We start from the raw sequence: 23033 nt of genomic DNA, 5'->3' as shown, positions 1-23033 counted from the left end.
AAAATAGTTCTGACTTTCCACAGCAGCTTTTATGTGACAACAGAAAGAAAAATCTTGGATTTGTGTGGGCTACTAATCTTAACTGACATACCATTTCAGCACTGCCAGTAATTGCTAATCATAATATTGACAGTAAATATTTAATTGCTCATTTCATAGGACAGCACCACAAGCTATATATTAATTTCAAATATATACAAAGTGATTGTGCAACCCCCTCTCTTCCGGGTTGCTAGCAACAAAGTTTCTAGCTTAAGCAAAATTCTAGTAGCAAGACATTTTGTAAATATATATATTTATTTCTATATTAGTTGCACAGGATTCCCTGTATAAAGGTTTACAGGATATTGTGAATATTGCTGAAGTAATTCTACCAAGTTAAATAGTTAATCTTATTGCTTGCTGTAGAGCAAGTGAGTTGCCAAGGCAGAAAATTAATTATATTGGTGTGAAAGCCATAAGGGAGAATAATACATTTTGTATTGAGTACCATATCAGTTTAAGCAGAGTGTTGTGTTTATTGATTTCACTTCTCCTTAGGAACCTAGGGAATTTGTAACACGATGGTGTGTATGTATGTTTTTGTGTGTGTATTACGTACAGTTGTCTGAAGAACAATGTGTAAAACTTCCTGTTAGCTTCCAGATGCAGCTAAGGGCTGTACACTTTCCCTGTTACTAACTGACACGAGTGTTGTGGAAGACGACCAACTGAGCATACCTGCACAAACAGCAAAGATGCAAGGTATGCAGCAGTATGGCCATACTGTCTTTAATGGTATTTGTGTTGCATGTTTTCCTTAATGGTAGATTTTGGGGCCTGATGTGAGGGAGAGACTGGAACTGGGGGATTTTAAAAGCTGGTGGTGATGGGATGACAGACATACACTAAATAATATCAGTAGTTTTTAACAGGACACCTTCTCCCTTTTTTATAGCCCTTAAAGAAGGCCATGCAAATATTTTTTCCCCAGTTGAAACCTGTTTGCTGTTTCTTCATATCAATTTCAATCTCTCTTCCACCTCAAGACTCTCATCTCTCTTTCATATGACTTTGTTTCCACTTATTTCTGCATGAAGTGTTTTCACTTTCACTTTGTAGGCTTTCATGCCAGTATCCAAATGAATATCATATTGAACATCTCATTATTTAAGAAAAAACAAATGATTGTGAGCAGAAAATGCATACAGAAGTACAACCAACCCACTAACAAGGAACTATGTACCTTGCTTCAGATATGAAGTGATTTCAGCACAAAGTCCTTAAAATGTTTTAGAGCCAATTCAGAATTTTGGATTAGCATTGAATTTGTGGATGGTACAGTAAAAAAAATAGGCAATGTTTCTGTGATCCAAGCTCTTAGAACTGAAGCTTAGTTCATAAATCTGTTGAGCCTCTTCCCAGTCCCAGTCTGCACTTTCTTCAGAACCAGGGATGGATTATCAATGGTTCAATTGGTGCCATTGCTAAAAGTTCTTTATTGGCTAGGGGCCCAGGAGTGGAAAAAAAGAGAAAAGATGTAGCTTGCTCCTTCTTCTTCACATTGCCTGATGATTCTGTTGAATGCAAATACATTTTTAAATGCTCCAATATGAAAATAGTATAAATTTACACATATTATTATAGAATGTAACAAGATGTTCAAATTTCATTAAGCAACACTGAAGGAATTGATCCAAAGAAAAATATTTGGCATTCAAAGTCTTTTGAAATAACTGGGATTCTTTCCATTTACTTTATTGGGCTCTGGGCCGGGTTTTTATTAGTAATAACAACAGTCTCCACTCCAAGCAACAGCTTGTGATGAATTGCTGCAAAAATTCTAAGAGGCACAAGAAACTTAATTTAAAAACTCTTCTTGGGAAAGCTTCAAATATCAGGTTTTCAGCAACTTAAACCAATCAGTTAGTCATAGTTTTTTGTGGGTTTTTCGGGCTATGTGGCCATGTTCTAGAAGAGTTTTTTCCTGACGTTTCACCAGCATCTGTGGCTGGCATCTTCAGAGAATCAGTTAGTCAGTTACATATTTCATTGTTTTCTATGTGATTTCTTATAAGCAAAATAATTCTTACCAGCTCTATTTTGGACATGAGAGATTGATATTTAAACAAGTGCATTATCTAAGAACACTTGTCCTTAAGGAACCTTCAGGTAAACCTCTGATAAAGATGGTTAGCATACCAATATTTCTACTGCACAAACTTAAACTGAGGTACAAGCTGAGAGTTTTGAAATGTTATTTTGCTGGACGAGTTCCCAGAACCCTCCAGCCAGCTTGGCCACTGGCCATTCTGACTGTAAGATTCTGTGAAATGTAGTCACAAAAAGTAACTTTCCCAAGTTCACACCCAACCACACACATCAACCATCTTTGGACTGTACAGAAATAGAAAGTGAAGTGAATGGCACAGCCACGCAGGTAAACAAATGGCATCTTATGTTAAAAACATAATGTTCACTTGATCTCCCTTTCTTACTATAAGGTATGTACACATCCTCCCCTTGTAGGGTTGCCATAACCCAGCTGCAACCGGGATTTTCCCAGTTTTGGTGGCACCTGCCTGCTCCCGTCATGGGTGCCGCCAAAAACCGGGACAACCCCGGTTGCAGCGGGGTTGCACTGCAACCCACGGGGCCTCGCTGCCCTCCTCCTCCTCCTCCACCTCGCATGGCCGCACGGAGGAAGAGGAGGGCAGCGAGGCCTGGGGTGGAGGAGGCGAAGGGGGAGGCGACGCATCCTGCGCACAGCCGTGCCACCCTCCCTGCCTCCCTGCGGCCTCCTCCCTCCTTCCCGGCCTCCGAGGAGACCGGGAAGGAGGGGAGGCCCTGGCGATTGCTGGCGGCCCCGCACCCTCTTTCCTGGCCTCTGCGGAGGCCGAGAAGGAGGGGAGGCCCTGGCAATCGCCAGCAGCCCCGCGCCCTCCTTCCTGGCCTCCGAGGAGACCGAGGCCTCCGCAGAGGCTGGGAAGGAGCGCGCGGGGCTGCCAGCGATTTAATTATGAAATGTAGGACACTTTTTTTTAAATGGAGGCTCCATAAAAAAAGTCCTACATTTCATAATTTTGTCCTACATTTGTCCCGGTTTGGAGGGCCTGATTTATGGCAACCCTATTCCCTTGTAAATCCAGACTGGGAAGACTCTATGCAAAGAAGAGAGATTTAAAATTTCTCTCCCTTCCAAACAATTGGTTTCCAAAACCTTCCCCCAACCCTCTCTGCAAGGGAGTTAAGAGAGAAAAGCCTTCATTGAAAAAAAATGCAGATTATGAGAGGGGGGACGGAATGACCTTGTCCCATCCTTTTCCCATTCTTATAGCATGATTACGAGAAGATTTTCATATGACATCATGCTTATCCTGTCAGTGTCCCATTATTAAACTGCAATTGACCATGATCGTGTGAAAGACTTTCACATGACATCGCACTGAGCCTGTCATTGTCCTGTCAGTGAAGTGGAATTCTACCATCCTTGCCCTTCATTTTGAATTAGCGGAAGAACGCATTAATGCAATTCCACTTTACTGACAGTTTAATGACAGGATCACTGTGAATGTATGAATGTCTTTCGTGCAATCTCTGTCATAGAATCATAGAATCATAGAATCGTAGAGTTGGAAGAGACCAGTAAGGCCATCCAGTCCAACCCCCTGCCATGCAGGAAATTCAAATCAAAGCATCCCTGACAGATGGCCATCCAGCCTCTGTTTAAAGACCTCCAAGGAAGGAGACTCTATCACCCTCCGAGGGAGTGCATTCCACTGTTGAACAGCCCTTACTGTCAGGAAGTTCCTCCTAATGTTCAGGTGGAATCTCTTTTCCTGTAGCTTGCATCCATTGTTCCGGGTCCTGTTCTCTGGAGCAGCAGAAAACAAGCTTGCTCCCTCTTCAACATGACATCCTTTCAAATATTTAAACAGGGCTATCATATCACCTCTTAACCTTCTTTTCTCCAGGCTAAACATCCCCAGCTCCCTAAGTCGTTCCTCATAGGGCATGGTTTCCAGACCCTTCACCATTTTGGTTGCTCTCCTTTGGACACGCTCCAGTTTCTCAATGTCCTTTTTGAATTGTGGCGCCCAGAACTGGACACAATATTTCAGGTGGGGCCTGACCAAAGCAGAATACAGTGGCACTATTACTTCTCTTGATCTAGACACTATACTTTTATTGATGCAGCCTAAAATTGCATTGGCCTTTTTAGCTGCCGCATCACACTGTTCACTCATGTTCAACTTGTGGTCTACTTGGACTCCTAGATCCCTTTCACACGTAGTTTCATTCAGCCAGGTGTCCCCCATCCTATATCTGTGCATTTTATTTTTCCGCCCTAAGTGCAGTACCTTACATTTCTCCGTGTTGAATTTCATTTTGTTAGCTTTGGTCCATCTTTCTAGTCTATTCAGGTCATTTTGGATCTTGATCCTGTCCTCTGGGGTATTAGCTATTCCTCCTAATTTGGTGTCATCTGCAAATTTGATAAGTATGCTCCCAATTCTGTCATCCAGGTCATTGATAAAGATGTTGAATAGCACTGGGCCCAAGACAGAGCCCTGTGGGACCCCACTGGTCACTTCTCTCCAGGATGAAAAGGAGCCATTGTTGAGCACCCTTTGGGTTCGGCCGGTCAACCAGTTACAAATCCATGTAACAGTTACCTTGTCTAGTCCACATTTTACAAGCTTCTTTGCAAGAATGTCATGGGAAACCTTGTCAAAGGCCTTACTGAAATCAAGATATACTATATCCACAGCATTCCCTTCATCTACCAAGCTGGTAATTTTATCAAAGAAAGAGATTAGATTTGTCTGGCATGACTTGTTTCTCTGAAACCCATGTTGAGTTTTTGTGATTATGGAATTGCTTTCTAGATGTTCACAGACCCTTTGTTTAATTATCTGCTCCAGAATCTTTCCTGGTATAGATGTCAGACTAACTGGACGATAATTGTTGGGATCCTCTTTTTTCCCCTTTTTGAAGATGGGGACAACGTTTGCCCTCCTCAAGTCTGCTGGGACTTCTCCTGTTCTCCAGGAGTTTTCAAAGATTATTGCCAATGGCTCCGATATTACATTTGCCAGTTCTTTTAATACCCTTGGATGAAGTTCATCTGGTCCCGGAGACTTAAATTCATTTAGATCAGGGGTAGGCAACCTGCGGCCCGCGGGCCGGATGCGGCCCGGCAAGGCCTTGGGACCGGCCCCTGCCCGGTCCTGTCGCCGATTGCCGCTGGGGACTTTGGCCTCTCACGCAAGGGCACGGGGCTTTTGGCCTATCAGGAGGAGCCGGACAAGCGGCGGGCGCGGGGGGAAGCAGTGGGCAAGGGGAAGCAAGCGGGGGCAAGGGGGCAGTTGTCTATAGAAGCCTCCAAAACATGCATTTATATTTTAAAAAAATTAAAAATCAGCAATTTTTTTTGCGTGTACTCCATTTTTTATAAAAAGTGTCCTCCATCTGAAATTTTTGTCCTACATTTGTCCTGGTTTGTTTATTTATTTAATTTTTTGAAAATTTATTTAATTATTTATTTTTTGGCTTCGGCCCCCCAGTTGCCTGAGGGACAGCAACCCGGCCCCCGGCTCAAAAAGCTTGCCTACCCCTGATTTAGATTAATAAGGTGTTCCTCTACTATCTCTTTACTTATTCTGTGCTGAAATTCCCCTATTCTGTCCTCTGCTCCATTATCCTCAGGTTGAGCACCCTTTTCCTTTTCTGAGAAGACTGAGGCAAAGAAGGTGTTGAGTAATTCTGCCTTTTCTCTGTCCCCTGTTAACATTTTGCCATCCTCTCGACGCAGTGGCCCTACCATTTCCTTCTTCTTACTTTTGCTGCGGACATATCCAAAAAAGCCCTTTTTGTTGTCTTTAACCTCTCTAGCAAGTCTGAGTTCATTCTGTGCTTTAGCTTTTCTGACTTTACCCCTACACATGCCTGCTATTTCTTTGAATTCCTTTTTCGTGATTTCCCCCCTTTTCCATTTCTTATACATCTTCCGTTTCAAACTTAGCTCGGTTGAAAGTTCCTTAGTCATCCATCCTGGTTTCTTGAGACACCTCCCATTTTTCTTTTTCACTGGAACTGTTTGAAATTGTGCCTTCAGTATCTCCCTTTTGAGAAACTCCCATCCGTCCTGAACCCCTTTATCTTTTAGTATTTCTGACCATGGAATCGCCCTCAATACTTCTCTAAGTTTACTGAAATCCGCTCTCCTAAAATCTAGAATGTGAGTTTGACTTTGCCTGGTTTCTCCTTTCCACTGTATTACAAACTCCAGGAGAACATGGTCACTTCCACCTAATGATCCCACCACTTGCACTCCATTAACCAAGTCATCCCTGTTGGTTAGGATCAGATCTAAAATAGCTGACCCCCTTGTTGCCTCTTCCACCTTTTGGACCATGAAATTGTCTTCCAGGCAAGTGAGGAATTTGCTAGACCTTGAGGATTTTGCTGAGTTTGACTTCCAGCAAATATCAGGATAGTTGAAGTCACCCATCACTACTACATCTCTGCTTTCTGACTGTGTGGTCATCTGTTCTAGAAAGATATCATCCAATTCCTCAGTCTGACTTGGGGGTCTGTAGTAGACTCCCACCATAACATCCTTGTTGTTTCCCTGCCCTTTAATTCTTATCCAGATGCTCTCCACCTGGCTTCCAGGATTGATGTCCTGGATCTCTTCACTGGTGTAAACATCTCTGACATATAGTGCTATTCCCCCTCCTTTTCTGTTTGGCCTATTTCTCTTAAAAAGGTTATACCCCTCTATTTCCACATTACAATCGTGAGACTCATCCCACCAGGTTTCAGTGATGCCTATTATATCATATTTGCTTTGTTGTACTAGGAGTTCGAGTTCATCTTGCTTATTTCCCATGCTCTGTGCATTAGTGTAGAGACATCGCAGACCATGGGTCCCTTTTACTTGCTGCCTGTGCAAGTTGGGTCCTTGCACTTTTTTTCTTGTTTCCTCTATGTCGGTTTGACTATTTTCGCCATCCCTTTCGCCTTCCTTAATATTGTCTCCCTTCCCCTCGGAACTCAGTTTAAAGCCCTCCTGATCAAGTTCTTGAGGCTGTTGGCAAAAACATTTCTTCCAACTGGCGTGAGATGCAACCCGTCTGTTGCAAGAAGTCCCTCCTCATGGAACCGCAGCCCATGATCGAAGAATCCAAATCCTTCTCGGCGGCACCATCTGCGGAGCCAGTTGTTCACATCCGCTATTTTCCTCTCCCTTCCTGGACCATGCCCTTCAACTGGCAGAAGAGACGAGATGACAACCTGTACATCCATTCCTTTCAGCTTCCTACCAAGCGCCTCGTAATCCCTTTTGATGTCCTGAAGGCTGTGTCTTGCAGTATCATTAGTTCCCACGTGGACCAAAAGGAAGGGATATTTGTCAGTAGGCTTGACCAGTCTTGTCAGTCTCTCTGTCACATCACAGATCTTTGCACCTGGAAGACAACACACCTCTCGAGACATCTTGTCAGGCCTACAAATCACTGCTTCTGTACCCCTCAGCAAGGAGTCCCCCACTACAACCACACGCCTCCTCTGAGGCTTAGCAGCGACTGTTCCCTCGGGTGGGACTCTCAGGCTCCCCTGCTCTGTCCCTGAAGTCTGTCCATGCTGCTCTTCTTCATCCTCCTTGATAAGGGAAAGAGCTTCGAATCGATTCTCTAGCTGCAAGCTCTTTCATGGACGGGATAAGGATAGGTTTTGCTCCCATCCACTGTCTGATAATCTCCAATGAATTTTTTTCCTCTTCTCTTTCAATTTGTGTATGGGGCTGGGGAAATATCAGAAAATAAACAACTAAGAAGGAAAGAGTTAGGCTTTCCCTATTTGCATCATTAAGCTTTCCTTATTTGCACAGTTCATTTAGTTCATATAGGATCTGAACTCTCTCTCTCTCACTCACTATTTGTACAGTTCATACCTGATCCTGTATATCTACTTCTGGGAGGGAAAGAGAGGGTTAGTTGCATACTATGGAGTCTATCACAACAACTGTGTTCTCACTGCAATTGTGTTAATGAAGGGAAGTGCACACATACCAGTTTAAGTACTCCTGATCACATGTCCCTCCACTACCATGACCAGGTGCTTCAAGGACAAGGCAGTGACAAGAGACAGAGATGGCATTGTGCAATCGGTATGGTCAAAGGTGCTATTATCCTATTTATACGGTAGTTTAAAAGCTGCATGTGATAAAAGTGCTACATATTGAGATTAATCCCTTTCTTTCAAGCTTTCACTTTGGGCTCTTTGACACTGATGTTAATGGGATTAAAGGCCAAAATATGAGTCATGGTGTGTAAGCATACTTATTTATTACTATAAAAGATATGTCAGGATCCAATTTTGACTGCAGAAACAGGTTTTCAATTTATGGTGACCCTAAGGCAAACTTCTTGCAGGGTTTTTCCAGGCAAGTTTTGTTCAGAGAGGGTTTGCCTTCACCTTTCTTTGAAGCTGAGAGAGTGGCTTGTTCAAGCTCACCCAGTGCATTTCCATGGCTGAATGGGGATTTGAATCCTGGGTCCAAAACACACTGCAGAAACAATCCAGTTTGAAACTATTTTAACTGTCTTGGCTCAGCGCTTGGGAGTTTTGTGAGACATTTAGCCTTCTCTGTCAGATAATTTTGGTGCCACAATAAACCACAATTTGCAGGATTCCCTAGCACTGTGGCAGGGTAGGTAAAGTGGTCTCAAACTGGATAAAGTGATTTTAATTGCCCTATCATGGTAATAGTTGTTACACAAAACAACTAGCAAGATTAAAATTATACCTTTAAATTACAATATCATATGCACAGCCTCAATGCATTTACATATGCATAGTTTCATGTGGCTGAAGTGACCATTTGGGAAATGGTGATGTTTTTAAATAAAATTTAAAAGTAATATTTTTTTAAAAAATTTAAATTAAATATTTTTAATTAAATTAAAACAAAAACCAAAAAAAACCCCAGACCTTTCATTTCTCCTCCCAGTGAGCCTTACCCCACTCACACCATCTCTTCAGCATTTTAATGGGATACATGCCACTTTGATCATCGTGGAAAAGTGGGATGGTGCAGTCCAAACCCCTCAAACCTCCCTAGTGATGCCACTGCATCAGGTGATGCTAGAACTCAACCATATTCTCCTCTGTGGCTTAACAAGTGTGTCTGAGATCTTAGAAATCACTGAAATCTTGATAGCCATTGAGCTTCATGGAAAGAAATACAGTAAAAAAACTGAGTCAAGCAGATTGTCTTTTTCATTAAGGCTACATTTCAGAGTAGATTGAAGGAGAAGGAGAATGGATATGGAAAGTGGTGAAGGAGAGAATTGGTGTGTTTCTGTTGGCCTGTTGTTTTCCTTCATAATACATAGTCAGCCTGTGGAATTGACTATCTGGATATAATTGGTGGCTCCCAACTTGGACAAAATAGGGACTTTGCTTACTAATAATGATGGCTATAGATGAGATGGTATGCCTCCATATATTGAGCTGAGGAACACAAGTGGGAGAATGCTATTGTATTCATGTTTTGACTGTGTACTTCTGAGATAATTTGGTTGAATACTGTGTAAGCAGAATGCTGGAATGACTAAGCCTTTGTTCTGATCCAATACAGCTGTTCTTATGTTTTTGTAGGCACTTTGGAATGCATGTTTAGGTTGGAGGGGGAATCACATGAAGATAGTAAACTATCTTCTGCATACTATATGGGGAAGAAAAACAAAAAGCACACTGTTATTCATTCCTACTGTCTAAAGCAGGGGTAGGCAACCTTTTTGAGCCGGGGGCCGGGTTGCTGTCCCTCAGACAACTGGGGGGCCGAAGCCAGGGGGGGAGCTTCCACCCTCCGGGGTGGGACCATGTGCCGGGGGTGGAGCTTCCACCCTCTGGGGGCGGAGCTGCATGCCGGGTGTGGAGCTTTTGGCCAAAGGGAAGGGCTTGGGCACCCGTCCCAGGCCCTTCCCTTCAGCTCTTCCTTTCGGCCAAAAGGGCTCCAAGGGGCCCTTTCGGCCAAAGGGGAGGGAGGCTGAAGGGAAGGGCTTGGGCACCCATCCCAGGCCCTTCCCTTCGCCTCTTCCTTTCGGCCAAAAGGGCTCCAAGGGGCCCTTTCGGCCGAAGGGGAGGGAGGCCAAAGGGAAGGGCTTGGGCAGGCTGCCTCCTGGGCTCCTCCACGGCCCTTGCGGCCCCAGGCCTCTCTCTCCAGAAGGAGGCCTGGGGCTGCATGGGCTGTGGAAGAGCCTGCAGAAGCGGCCTGCCACCTCCGCAGGCTCCCCCACGGCCCTTGCGGCCCCAGGCCTCTCTCTCTGAAGGGAGGCCTGGGGCCGCAAGGGCCGAGAAGGAGCCCGCGGGAGTGGCCTGCTGCCTCCGCGGGCTCCCCCATGGCCCTTGCAGCCCCAGGCCTCTCTCTCTGCATTAGCGATATGCCATCCCTAAGCGGCAGTGACAGCGGCGGCAGCAGGACCGGGCTGGGGCCGGATCTGACCCGCAGGCCGTGGGTTGCCAAGCCCCGGTCTAAAGCCTCCAGATGGATAGCTTTAGACAGTGTTCAGGTTTCATACTGGAAGCCCTCTAGTGACTTTCCAGTGTCCACATTTCAATACTGGATGAAAGGGACTCATGGAAATTACTAGGAAGTTATGTGGAAAGTTAGCCAAGACTGTTAATGTATAGAGTGTATGAAAATGTTCAGATGTAACATTTTGGAAATGGTTATTCACTTTGCAGAAGCCTGGAATTGGCTGCAGCTGGGACTCAAACCAGCAGGTGATGTCCAAGGTCACAGTGTGTGCCAGAAGCACATAGCAAGATCTAAATATACTGTGTCATCTTTGTAAGGGGGAAAGTATTCCAAGAGGCACAGGAAATTGTACAGGAAGGAGTTGAGCTAGATTGCCACATGGCAAATGTGGATATAAGGTCAGATATCTGTTTGTAAAGTTTTTTGGGTTTGTAGTTGGTGGATGGTGTTGGTGATTGTTCTCGCATGTGTCTTTGGCAACACATAAACAAAGTGCCTCTACGGAGATAAGCCAGGAGTCAGTGTCCCTTTCTTCTAGCAGTTGTTTTCCTGGCATGCTCTGGCAGCTAACAGTTGTTTATCTTCAACACAAGGCTTCCAAGTTTACTCTGCACGCTCACATTTGCATCAACAAAGATGACAACAAATACTACCATGTAGGCTTTCATCCTGTATATATTTTTCTTGGGTGTAAGTTCAGTGAACTAAGTGGGCCTTACTTCCGACCAGGCCTGCATAGAACTGTGCTATTAAGTATTCTTTGTAGAAAACTTTTGAAGAGTAGTGGACCATGGAAAGTACATTAGTTTCAAAAAATTTCTATGCACAATTGCTTGACAATTATAGAAACATAAATGTAAGTAATGAAATCTGTGCCACTCAACCTCTTCATTAGCTTGCTCATGATTTTTGCCTTGTGTAGCAGATGCTCTTCAATTACTCACCGCAGTTAAGTGAATCAGAAATAATTAATTAAGACTTTTCAAAGAACCCTTACAGGGCATACATGAAGCTGGCAATATTATGGGGTCAACAAATGTATAGTTCATAAAATTTCATATAGCATAAGAATGTACCCAGAGTACATATCTTTACTGAAAGAGGAAAGAATGGTTGATAGTAAAAAATCCCATTTTGTTTCTGATGTTATTGGATTCTACAAAAGAAACAATGAGAAACTCCAGTGAACTATGCCTATAAATGTTACATTAAAATGGTGTCCATCTGTTTGAGTTGGGTAGTTTGACAAATGATGAGATTACTTATAATCCTAGTAGACTTTTATTTCTTGTTTTATAGCACAGTTTTTTATTACAGTGTAATTAAGAACATCTACAACTAGAAGATGGGCGTATCAGATCACCTACCATCTTTAGTAACATTCTCTCCTCCAGTAGCTTTTCTTTAATCTTTGGATGTGCCTTAAAAGTTCTGGCAGAAAAAGAAACTAATAGTACAACTGTTTTTATGAGAGATTAGCAAATGTGGCCCTCTAAATGTTACTGGACTGTAATCCTAAGCATTTCTCACAACTGGTTATGTTGGACAGGGCTCATGGGAAATATGGAAGGTTACCTTTTGCCCACTTCTCATTTCTACAGTTGGCCCTCCTTATCCACGGATTTTTTTATCCACCGATTCAAGCATCCACAGCTTGAAACTATTGCAAAAAAGTATAAATTCCAAATAGAAAACCTTGATTTCCCATTTTATGTAAGGGACAGCATTTTACTATGCCAGTGTTTTTAATGGAACTTGAGCATCCACAGTTTTTGTTATGCACAGGGTGTGTGTGTGTATGTGTGTCATGGAACCAAACCTCAGGATAACAAGGGCCCACTGTATGAAAGGAACTAGAACTTGGGTGGGGAACCTTTAGCAGTCAAAATCTTTTTGAACTACAACTCCTCTACCATTGGTCATGTTGGTTCTTCTGGAAGTCTACATCACAATTTTATTTGATATATTATATAAAGGCTAGATCCTGGGAAAATTACTTTTGCTGGACTACAACTCCATGAATCCCCCAGAAGCAATTGGGGAGGGGGGGTTTTAACATTTCTGCAACAAAGTGGTAACTTTCCCACAAAGGTCAATGTTCCTTGAATTCATTTGGTTTCTATTGCCTTGACCACTGCCATAGCACATTTCCCACTTGCAGGCGCTGGTACATTTGTTTTCTCTCCCCCTCCACCCCCAGCTACCAAGGAGAAGGCAATTTTACCCTGGTTCAAAGAGCTGACAGAAAGGTCAATTGGTATAATCAACATTTGGAGTCATAAATTGGTTATCATTCTTCCAGTTTCACGACATCAAGGCCTTTCCCCTAGGGTTACAATTGGCATTTTGGTGAAGTTACACAAGGACAAGTTCCCTTTTCAGTATCATGCTTATTTTAACAATGATAATTTAAAAAGTAATATGTCTAGAGGCAGAATCGTTATCTGCGTGCTTTATTTATTTAATGCATATTCTTTATAACAAAGTACAGAGCAATTTTACAAGTATAAAAGTGGAAAACATAGGCACTAATAAAACAATTCTATTCAAATATCAACAATTAAAAAAAAATCCAACTAGCTGTGAAATAATAAATACCACAGATTATATTTTAATTAGGTCACTCCATCTATCAGTCAGATACATCATGAAATGGAAAAGCACAAATCATGTAGCAGGAATTAAAGAGTATTGAGTTACATATAACAAAACTCAATTAATGAGATACATTTCTGCATATGCACATGCCTGGTAGGCCCAATATTTTCCACTGGACTTCTTCTGGTACACAAAAGGAACATTTTAGCAGCCGATGAAAAATTTTCTCCAGAGACAGCTGAAGTCTTACTGTTTTTATGCCTGCTGCTTGATATGTTCAGCCCTGACTAGCCCATTTCAGAGACTTTTTTTTGTTTCAAAACCACCTTCTTTTTACCTGCTACTGGTGATATAATCACAGATAATCTGATTTGGAAGTGTGCTGATGAACCATTTCAGATGAGGCCTTACTTATATCATGTCTTTGTCCGTCCTCATTCACTGAAGTTTATAGAGGCTTTGCAATGGAGTTGCACTGTACCTTCTAACTGCTAGTAATAGGAGCCTTCCCGTGGACTATAGTCAATATCATTGAGGACTAATAAACAGAACACATAAAAAGTATTTTTTGGACTACAAGTCCTAAAATTTTCCGATTCATATGGAAGCATCACTTGAATTCTTGGGCTGCATCCACACTGAAAAAAAAATCCAGCTTGACACCACTTTAGTTGCCATGGCTCAATGCTATGGAATTCTGGGAATTGTATTTTTATGAGATATTGGAGATTATTGCACTCTGTTTAAACCAACTTATCCCCAAAGAGATAAAGTCAAATTTAACATTAAAAATTGGTGTTATCGCACCCAGCTGCAGCTGGGTTAGTGCAACCCATCTGCAGCCCAGATCCCAGCTGTGCTTATTGAGCAGCTTTTCAAAAATGAGACCTTGCCGTGTTTGAAAAGCTGCTGGATAAGCGTGGCTGAGGTCCGGGCTGCAGACAGGTTGCACTCAGCCAGCTGTGACTGAGTGCGATAACACCCACTTTTAAATTGACTTTATCCCATCAGGGATAAGTCGGTTTAAATAGAGTGTGATGATCATTTAGCCTTCTCTGTGAGAGACCTCTGCTGCCACAACAAATTACAGTTTCCAGGATTACGTAGCATTCAGTCATGACAGTTAAAGTGGTGTCAAACTGGATTATATCTGCAGAGTGGATGCAGCCTAAATTAGCTTCATTCACACTCAATGACATCATTATATCATTAAATATGATTGGCTATGTGGCAACATCACTGTTATTAAGTGGAATGGTAAACCAAAGATGGAGAAAAACAATACTGAAGTTGCAGCTGATTTAGGCAATAAAATGAAGTCTTTGCTGGAATGCCAGGTATCATATGAACATTGGCATCACTAGGAGAATGCAAGGTGTGTGGACTACACCAGGGGACACCTTAAGGTAGGGTAACACCACTGCTTCTTAAACACTACCTTCTGGCAGAAATGGACTGTGGCATTCACCTGATTCCCTTTAAATTGCTTCAAGAGAAAGTGGGAGTGGGGTGGGAGGAGAAAGGCAGGCCCTAGAATTTTTTTTAATTAAAATTTTAAATTTCAAAATTTTAAATGTTTTGATTTTTTAATTTAATTTTTAAAAATTGTTTTTAAATTTTCTTTAAGAACATCACATTTTAACCCATCTTCGCTATGTATGTGTAGATACATTTGGTTGTGTGAATGATATTGTAATTGGAAGGTATAATTTTAATTTTGCTAGTTGTTTCTGTCACAACTTTTGGCATTACATTCAGTGACATACAGGAATTAAGATTCATGAGCAACATTAGTGCAAGAAAGCACTACTAAAGATTCTCTATGGTGTGAAATGGGAGGAGGTCAATGGGTGCGTGTGACATTATGTATTACCACACTGGGTGGCACCAACCCTAGTGCACCACTGCATATGAGGAGCAGGTGGCAGCGGTAGCACTATCTCTTTGATGTTTCTCCTGTAAAGAGAAATGCCTCCCCCTGAACACTTTCCAGCTTGCTTACTTCTAAAGCCTTCCCTGCTGCCAGAGAAGTAAGCAATCTCCTAGCCTTCTGTGGTTGACTATATGTTACTCAATACTCTTCTCAGTTATAAGGTGATGACTCTTGCCTGCAGTTACATAACATCATTAAATATTTAACTTCTGAAACTTTAAATATGAAGGGACAAAGAAAAACCTTTGAAATTAATTTCTACTGAGCTTTGGATATGGGGAAACATATGTTAGTTTGTTAAAATATTGCATCCTGATTAAATCAATTATATACATCACTTTTCTGCGCAGAAAACTATGCGTACATCTGTGCAAATATTTCCTGAAATAAATAGAACTTCACAGCTTCCTGTATGCTTCCTTGTATTCTTTCCATACAAATCAGCAGCACTATCATAACCACACAAAAATATGGTATAGGAGGACCAGATGCATATTTGGGCTAAAGGTGGCCCCTGACTCTGACAAAGACAGTATTGTCATTTGGTTCTCATACTCAGCTGGAGTGGTCAGAGTACTGTGGCATGAGGGGAGAATTTAAAATGAGAACCTGAGGTTGATATGAATGCCCATTCTTTCCTTCACTTACTCTGTCTTTCCAGTGGTTGCCAAGGCTGCATCTCTCCTCACTTATGAAATATTCTGGGCCACAGGTGAGTTGTTAGATCTCTGTGTTTTTCTCCATACATGCCACCAATCAGATACAAAAGAGTTCTACACAAATTGATCTGATGTTAGAAAGGGATTTGGAACTGTAAACTTGTTGTACCCAAATCCTGACATGAGTCTCCGAGCACTCAAACTTTTACAGTTCTGATATTCGGGTGAATTCAAGTCCTCTGGTTTGAACATCACCCCAAGCATTAATTTGGCTATGACCTCCTCTCAACATATTTGTATACTTCAGACACCAGAAAACCTTGCCCTCCCCAGTTGGCTCAAGAGAAAGCAAATTGTTGCAGCCTCTCCTACTTTATCTGTGTTTTCATCTGTGAAATGTTAAGAGGGTATTTGATTCAGTCAAGTTAGAAGTGGTTCTTGTTATATTTTATGTTAAATACAATTGTTCCTTTCTCTGATCCATAGAGAATGATGGAGGGACTATTTAGAGACATAAATCCAACTAGTGTTGTGGGGATGCAGAAACTTTATATGAGCAATCCACATTATATGTTAGCCTTGTATTCTTTCTGGAGCAACCCAAAGTTTCTACCCTAACTATCAAAAGAAGATTCCTATTTTCCTCAGGGCCACAACAAATTGTGTATGCCACTGGTAATGTGGATAAGATATCTCTATATCTGTTTATAGAAAGTTTTCTTTATAAATCCAGAGTGATGAGGAAGGGAGAAATATGCTGAATGAAAAGACACTTTTCTGTGTCGTGACTTTTCCCAATGTCAGCTGTAGATAGCTGGGTAAAGGGTGTACTTTTAACTTCAGCCTTTCAAAATTTAAAGAAATAATGGCAGAGAATTTTCCTGAACATGTTAATTCCCCTGTCGGCACAGAGATTGAAAATAGTTAACTGATAATTAGTATGTCTCATTGCCTTTTAATTAAAAAGTTAACTGCCATGGGTTTGTGAGTGCTGAGAAATAACTTTTTGAAAGTGAGTTTTCTGCAAGGCGCACAGAACCAAAAAGGGTTAGGAAAGCTGTGGGAAGAATCCCAAGAACCATTAAATTTGCTTGATCAGTTTTCTCTCCCCTCAAACAGCAACTCCCAAAAACATGTGAAAGAGCTTGGAATGTTATTTTTAATAGGGAATTAGTTAATAATGTGGTTCAAATGCCTTAAAAAGTATGTAGTTTATTATTTTTACAACTGGATGTTTTTTTTTAACAAAAATAGTGATTCCCTGTTTCTCAAAGTATATAAAATAATTAGCCGAACTCCTGTGGTGAGAGACTAACCGAGGCCCGTTCCGCACAGGCAGAAAGTATGTGCTCTGCGGGTACTAGGGTTAGAAAGGGGCGTCCTTCCGGACGCCCCTAATCATAGTACGCGCGGAGCGTGTACAAAATGGCGGCGGCCATTCTACACGGGTGCTGCCATCTTGACGTCGTGTACGCCTAGTGTCTGCACGTCGTGCAGCGGAAGTGACACCGTGAGTGCACCATTGCCACTTGCGGCGCCACTTTCGGGGCCCAAAAAGAAACCACTTTTTGCGGCTTCTTTTTGTTGTGTCTGGGAATTGCGCGGTTTGTCCACTGCGGTTCCCAGACGCAGCAACCATTGGCGCCAGCAGAGCGCCATTTTTGGGCGCTCTGTAATATGTCTATGTCTCCTGAAACTATCCCTCCAAAACCTACCCTTTTGGCACTACAGCCCCCCAAACATGGCAATTTCTGTATTGCTGGAGAGAGGAGGGATGAAAAAGAATGCATCCATCAGCTACAGAAAGAGAGCTGTTTGTGTCTCTGCCTATCTCCCCGCATACTGGCAACACAGATATTGGAGATACCTTTGATTTTTGTATGTGCAAAGGCTGTAAAAGTGAATTGCAATACCATAAGCCAGACTTACGACATCATAATTACTAAACAGCATGACAGCAAGTTTTTAGTTACTTTTAGAAAAACCATCTGATTGCAACAAGCTGAGCAGTACAAAACATACTTTTCTTCTTGTTGTTTCAGCACTCATAACACAGCAAGAAGCATCACGATAAGGCCAGCATTTGAATATAATCTTATATTTCTCTGTCCTAATTTAGTGAGGCCTTACCTCAGAACTATTGAAATAGCTTAAAAGATTATAGTTACACCAGAAAAGGAGAAACCTTATTCCTAGCTATGTATAATTGTAATGCCCTACAATTGTGATGTTACCTTCATTGTTGGAAAAGGAACTGACTTCAAGTAGCACATAATTTGTAACTAGTTTCATTTAAGTGCTGCACATGATAACAATGGTTGAAATGGGAAAGGGCCTTCTAAGAAAGAACAGATGAACTGGATTACCTATCTGAATTTTCAAATTAATAACTGTAAATTGCTCACGTAACATGCCATGTACACAGATAAAAGTAAAAGTAAATGTTTCCCCTTTGACAAGATTGTCACAGCACTATATAAATAAATGAATAATTTTGTCTCAGTGCATCCTTTTCCATTCTCTCTGCGATTGTTTTGTTGCTGAAATTATTGGATCTTTGCTGGGACACTTTCAAATGTTGTTTTTTTTTAAAGAGGGTTATGGTTTGCTAAAGTTGAGATATGCTTCTAAGGTTTGAATGACAAATTTTCTCCTCTTCTATTTTTAATTTGTTTTTCTGAGAATTGTACTGTAATAGTGTTATAGTGCAAAAGTGCCATTTTCACTAATGCACTGATGCACTATGACTCTTTAACTCTTCAAATAAATAAATAAAGAGAGAAAGGAGGAAAAGAGAAGGAGACGAGAATTAAAGAAGTATTCTTTTACCTTTATTTCCTCACTTTCATCTTGAAACAATAATAGCAGTTAATAGAAACAGAAGCTCAGCTGGCACACAAACATTGCAGCCCTCATCACTATACATTTCATTACATGTTAGTTGCATCTCACATTGGAAATGATCAGGAAACAGACTGGAACAGGAAAAAAAGTCATTTGAATATTAGGAAAAATAAACACCCATATGACTGACAGCAACAAATACCACAACTTCTATCAATCTTCCAGTACATTTGCCTCATTTAGAAGAGGAGACAGAGGTAGAGACCTACCCTTAGGTATTAAAAATGCTGTAAACAGTCTTCCAAGACCTTTCCTCTTAGAAATTTAGTGTGGGGTGATGAATACTGATTCCTAAATTATTAAGCTATGGCTGTAGCATCCATATTTAGACATTTGAATCAATGGGAACTGGTAGATATATGTAAGCAGTTTCTACTGATTCAGGAATCTATTCTCATTGAGACTAGAGATATGAAGGTCCAGAAAAATAAACCCAAAATCTAGGGGAAACGCTTCACCCCTATTTTTGGAGTCTTTGTCTACCCTGGAAAAATGAAGAAAAATGATTTATGAAATATTTTCTTTTAAAATGACACAGAAAATGTTCAGCCTAGGTGTTCAAATATTTACTTCCTCTCAATTATTTCTAAAAACTACATCAGAGAAAGGCTTTTATATAAGATTATATACAGTATCAGAATATGAAAATTTTAAGGAGATTATCAGACTGGAAAAGGATGCCCCTGTCCTGTCCTTTTCCTGTCCTTCCCATGTGATCATGGGAAAGGCTTTCACATGACATCATGTTTATCTAGACATTGTCCTGTATGGGAAGCACAAATGAAAACTTTTCATATGACATCATGCCGATCCTGTCATTGTTCCCTCATTGAAGCAGAATTGTCTTGGCATTTTGTATTAAGGGAGATCGGGCAATACAATTCCACTTCAGAATAATGGATCAGCACTACTTTATGAAAGGCTTTTGCATGATCACTGTCATGGATGGGATAAGGTTGGGAGAGTGATCTGGACCTTGTCCCGTGTCCGTCTGATAATCTCCTAAATCTTGGTCTCTTTTTCTCAGTACCTTTTATGGGAATGAGTGTCTTATGTCTCCTTGACACTATAGAGAACAAATGGAAACAAAACATGGTCTCTTCTAGTTTTTTCAGGATATTACTACCTGCTCCTCAAAGTGGCAAATCTAAAGAGAAGCCAAATAGTTCAGGCATTCCTTACAGCTCAGAATTCTGTAGCTTCCCTTGTAAGAATTTTTTTTTGTTAAAAAAGTAAGTTGAATTTGTAATTCCATTCTGAATAAGCTGTACTTTTAATTCATTGAATTTCATAAATTCATGTCAAACTGAGAGCACATCAGCACTGTAGATGCATTGCTGTAGGTTGATGCCTAGGAGGCCACCGCAAGTAAACACATGAGCCAAAGCTGGAGGAAAGGCCACAACTTTATTCAGCAAGCAACGAAATTGGTAGGGTTGGCCCAAAGGATGAGGTTAGGATCTGTACTATCGAACAACCCCCCGGTTGTTCGATAAGCCGCATGCCTGGTAACCGCCAGGCAATGGGATGACCTAGGGGCTAAGGAACGCCATCTCGCAGCCATGCCACCAGCTGCTCACATGTTCTCTAAGCCCCTAGTCACCAGCCACAACGTATGCCCTCATCGCCCCCGGGTACCTAATGACTCCCATACCAGTGCTCCGTAGCCCTGGTAACCACACCAACCAGATCCATGACCTATGCTGCCACCCCTGAAGTTGTGACTAAAACTACCAACCCTAGGGAGGGAGGGTGGGAGAGCCAAGCAGCAAATGGCACTGGGGCCAGAGCACATAGCCCTATATAGGCCAGGCCCCAGCATGCATAGCAGGTGTGGTGGCCCCTCCCCCAAGGCAGCCCAGCGAATGGGCTGCCCTGGAGGACCAGGGCACACCATACAGAGGTCCTCCTGCCTCCCAGAGCAGCCCACTAAGGTGGAGGACTTCTCCTCCCCATACCAGCCGTCCAATAGCAGCGCAGCTCGTCCCAGCAAGGCATGCTGGGGTGAGCCTGGGAACCTTGCTGTGCAGCTCCCGGCGGCAAAGCAGCCTGCCTGGTGAGGCGGGCGGCTGCTTGTTGTGGAATGCTCTTTCTATTTTGAAGCACGGGGACATTGGTGGAACTGTCTTCTATTTTACCTCTGGCTGGAGGAAAATTTCACCTATTTTCGTAAAGGGTTGAAGATCTTCCTCTTTGATTCACCGGATTATGTTGCTGAGTGTGCCTAAGGATGACGAGATGAGTAGTGACTGGTGGGATGGTTGGGCTTTATTTTACTACATGTGTTATGTTTTATTGTTTAGTATTATTTTTTATCATCTCATCCTTGAATATATACATCTGATGTTCCACCCTTTGGTGAAAAGGATATTTATTTTTATAGCAGCACTCTAGCAGAGAAGGCTAAAGACTTTGTAAAACTAGAAATCTCAGGATTCAATAGGATAATAACATTTCTAACAATGTTTATTTATATTATTAGAAATAAACATTATTGTCCTATGGAATCCTGGGATTTATAGTTTCATAAAGTATTTAGCCTTCTCTGCCAAAGAGTGCTGGTGTCTCACAAAACTACAAATCCCACAATTCTGTAAGGTGGAGTCATGGCAGTTCAAGTGGCGTCAAACTGAATTATTTCTACAGTGCAGATGCATCCAAATTATATATCATGCATTTTATCTTACTAAACACTCAGTTCTAATGCTGCATTTTATTGGATTGAGGATTTTCTTGGGGAAAAAAATTGGAAAAAGTTCCCCCTCCAATGCTTCAAATTGGAAATTTACAAGTAATTTCTGGAAATTTTATATTTCTGGCTGGAATGAATCAGTGAATTTAGGTCAAATATTTGAATATACAATAAGCCTTTATTACCTATTTCTAAAAGAAACTGGGTGCTTCCCTCCTTGCCTTCACCAAAATAGAAATTTCTCAGGTAATTTCTGCATCCCTAGAACTTCTTAGTGCCTGGAGAAATGAGATTTATATTGGGGTTATAATGTGCAGTTTGTAGCACCCATTTATTCTCAAAACTTGGTTTTTATTTCTGTATTATTCACATTTTGCTCAAGCAAATTAACACATAAATGTGTCTGTGTAATTACTTACCACACAATGTTTGTGAAATCCTTCCCTACCAAAGAACAAATTAAAGCTTGTAATTACAAGATACACAGTATAATTAAGTCAGAGTTTTAAAAATGTCCTTTCTGTTCTCTATCCTACCTACTTCCTTTCCTTAGAGATTGATTTTCTCGAACAAAACCTCATCACTTGCTATGAAATTCTTTTTCATCTTTTAAAATTATGAACATGTGATTTCGTGCAACATGATGGCCACCAGTCTTTACACCTTTCCAAGGACATTAGTCAATTTTGTTAAGACTATCAATAGCTACTAATCACAAAGATAAAGTGTTAAAGTGGCTGCTGCCACACTGCAGAATTAATGCAGTTTGACAGTGTTGTAACTATAATGGCTCCATCGTATGAAATTCTGGGATTTGTAGTTTGTTGTCACATCAGCGTTCTCTGTGATTATGTGTCATAATCTGTTGTAATGTGATGTTTAGATGTTGTTAGCATGATGTTAATGTGATGTTAAAATGATGCAATGTAATGTATGTTGATATGAAATGTGTTTTATTAACCAATAAAATTTTTAAAAAACCAAAACTAAAAATTCCAGAATTCCATAGTATTGAGCTATGGCAGTTAAAATGGTGTCAAACTTTATTCTGTGGTATAGATGCAGTCACTGTCCAAACCATATGTTTCTCAATGCCAGTTGTTGGAGAACATGAGCAGAATGTGCCATAGACATCTTGTCAGCCATTGTGGGAACAGATCAACAAACTAGACAAGTCTCTGGTTGAAACCTTCATGGGTTTTCTTTTAGGTTCTCGTATTCTCTAATACAAATGTTTTCTGTTAATGAAAATGTGTATTAGGAAAAATGACATTATATTTGCTCAAGGCTATGTGATTATGATTGCTTCACCAAAAACATAACAGAGTCTACATTTAGCAATCTGATAAAAATATTTTAACTGCTGTTGTGGTAAATATGATTAGGGCTATCAACCATTCCATACATATAAAGAACTCAGCAGATGGGCTCTCATTCTGAAATGGTCAAGAAAAATGTTTTCACCAAACAAGATGATATTCTGCTCAGAGTTTTGGAATTTATACCTTTTGTGCACTGAATTTCCCAGAATCCCCCAGCCACCATGATTAATGACAATGCTGCCTAGAGATTCTGGAAGTTGTAGTAGAAATAAATAACTTTCCCTAACTCAGATGCAACTTAGTTTTTATTAATTTATTATCAATTCAGTTAGAAAGCTTCTCCAGTTCCACTAATAATTTAATTTATACTCTTGTCAACTCCATAGTTTTTCAATTA

This window comes from Sceloporus occidentalis, unplaced genomic scaffold (assembly GCF_023333645.1).
Source record: "Sceloporus occidentalis isolate IW3139 unplaced genomic scaffold, rSceOcc1.0.p SCAF_2, whole genome shotgun sequence".
Lineage (NCBI taxonomy): Eukaryota > Metazoa > Chordata > Lepidosauria > Squamata > Phrynosomatidae > Sceloporus > Sceloporus occidentalis.
The sequence above is the reverse complement of the archived record's forward strand: the minus strand, read 5'-3'. Positions refer to the sequence as shown.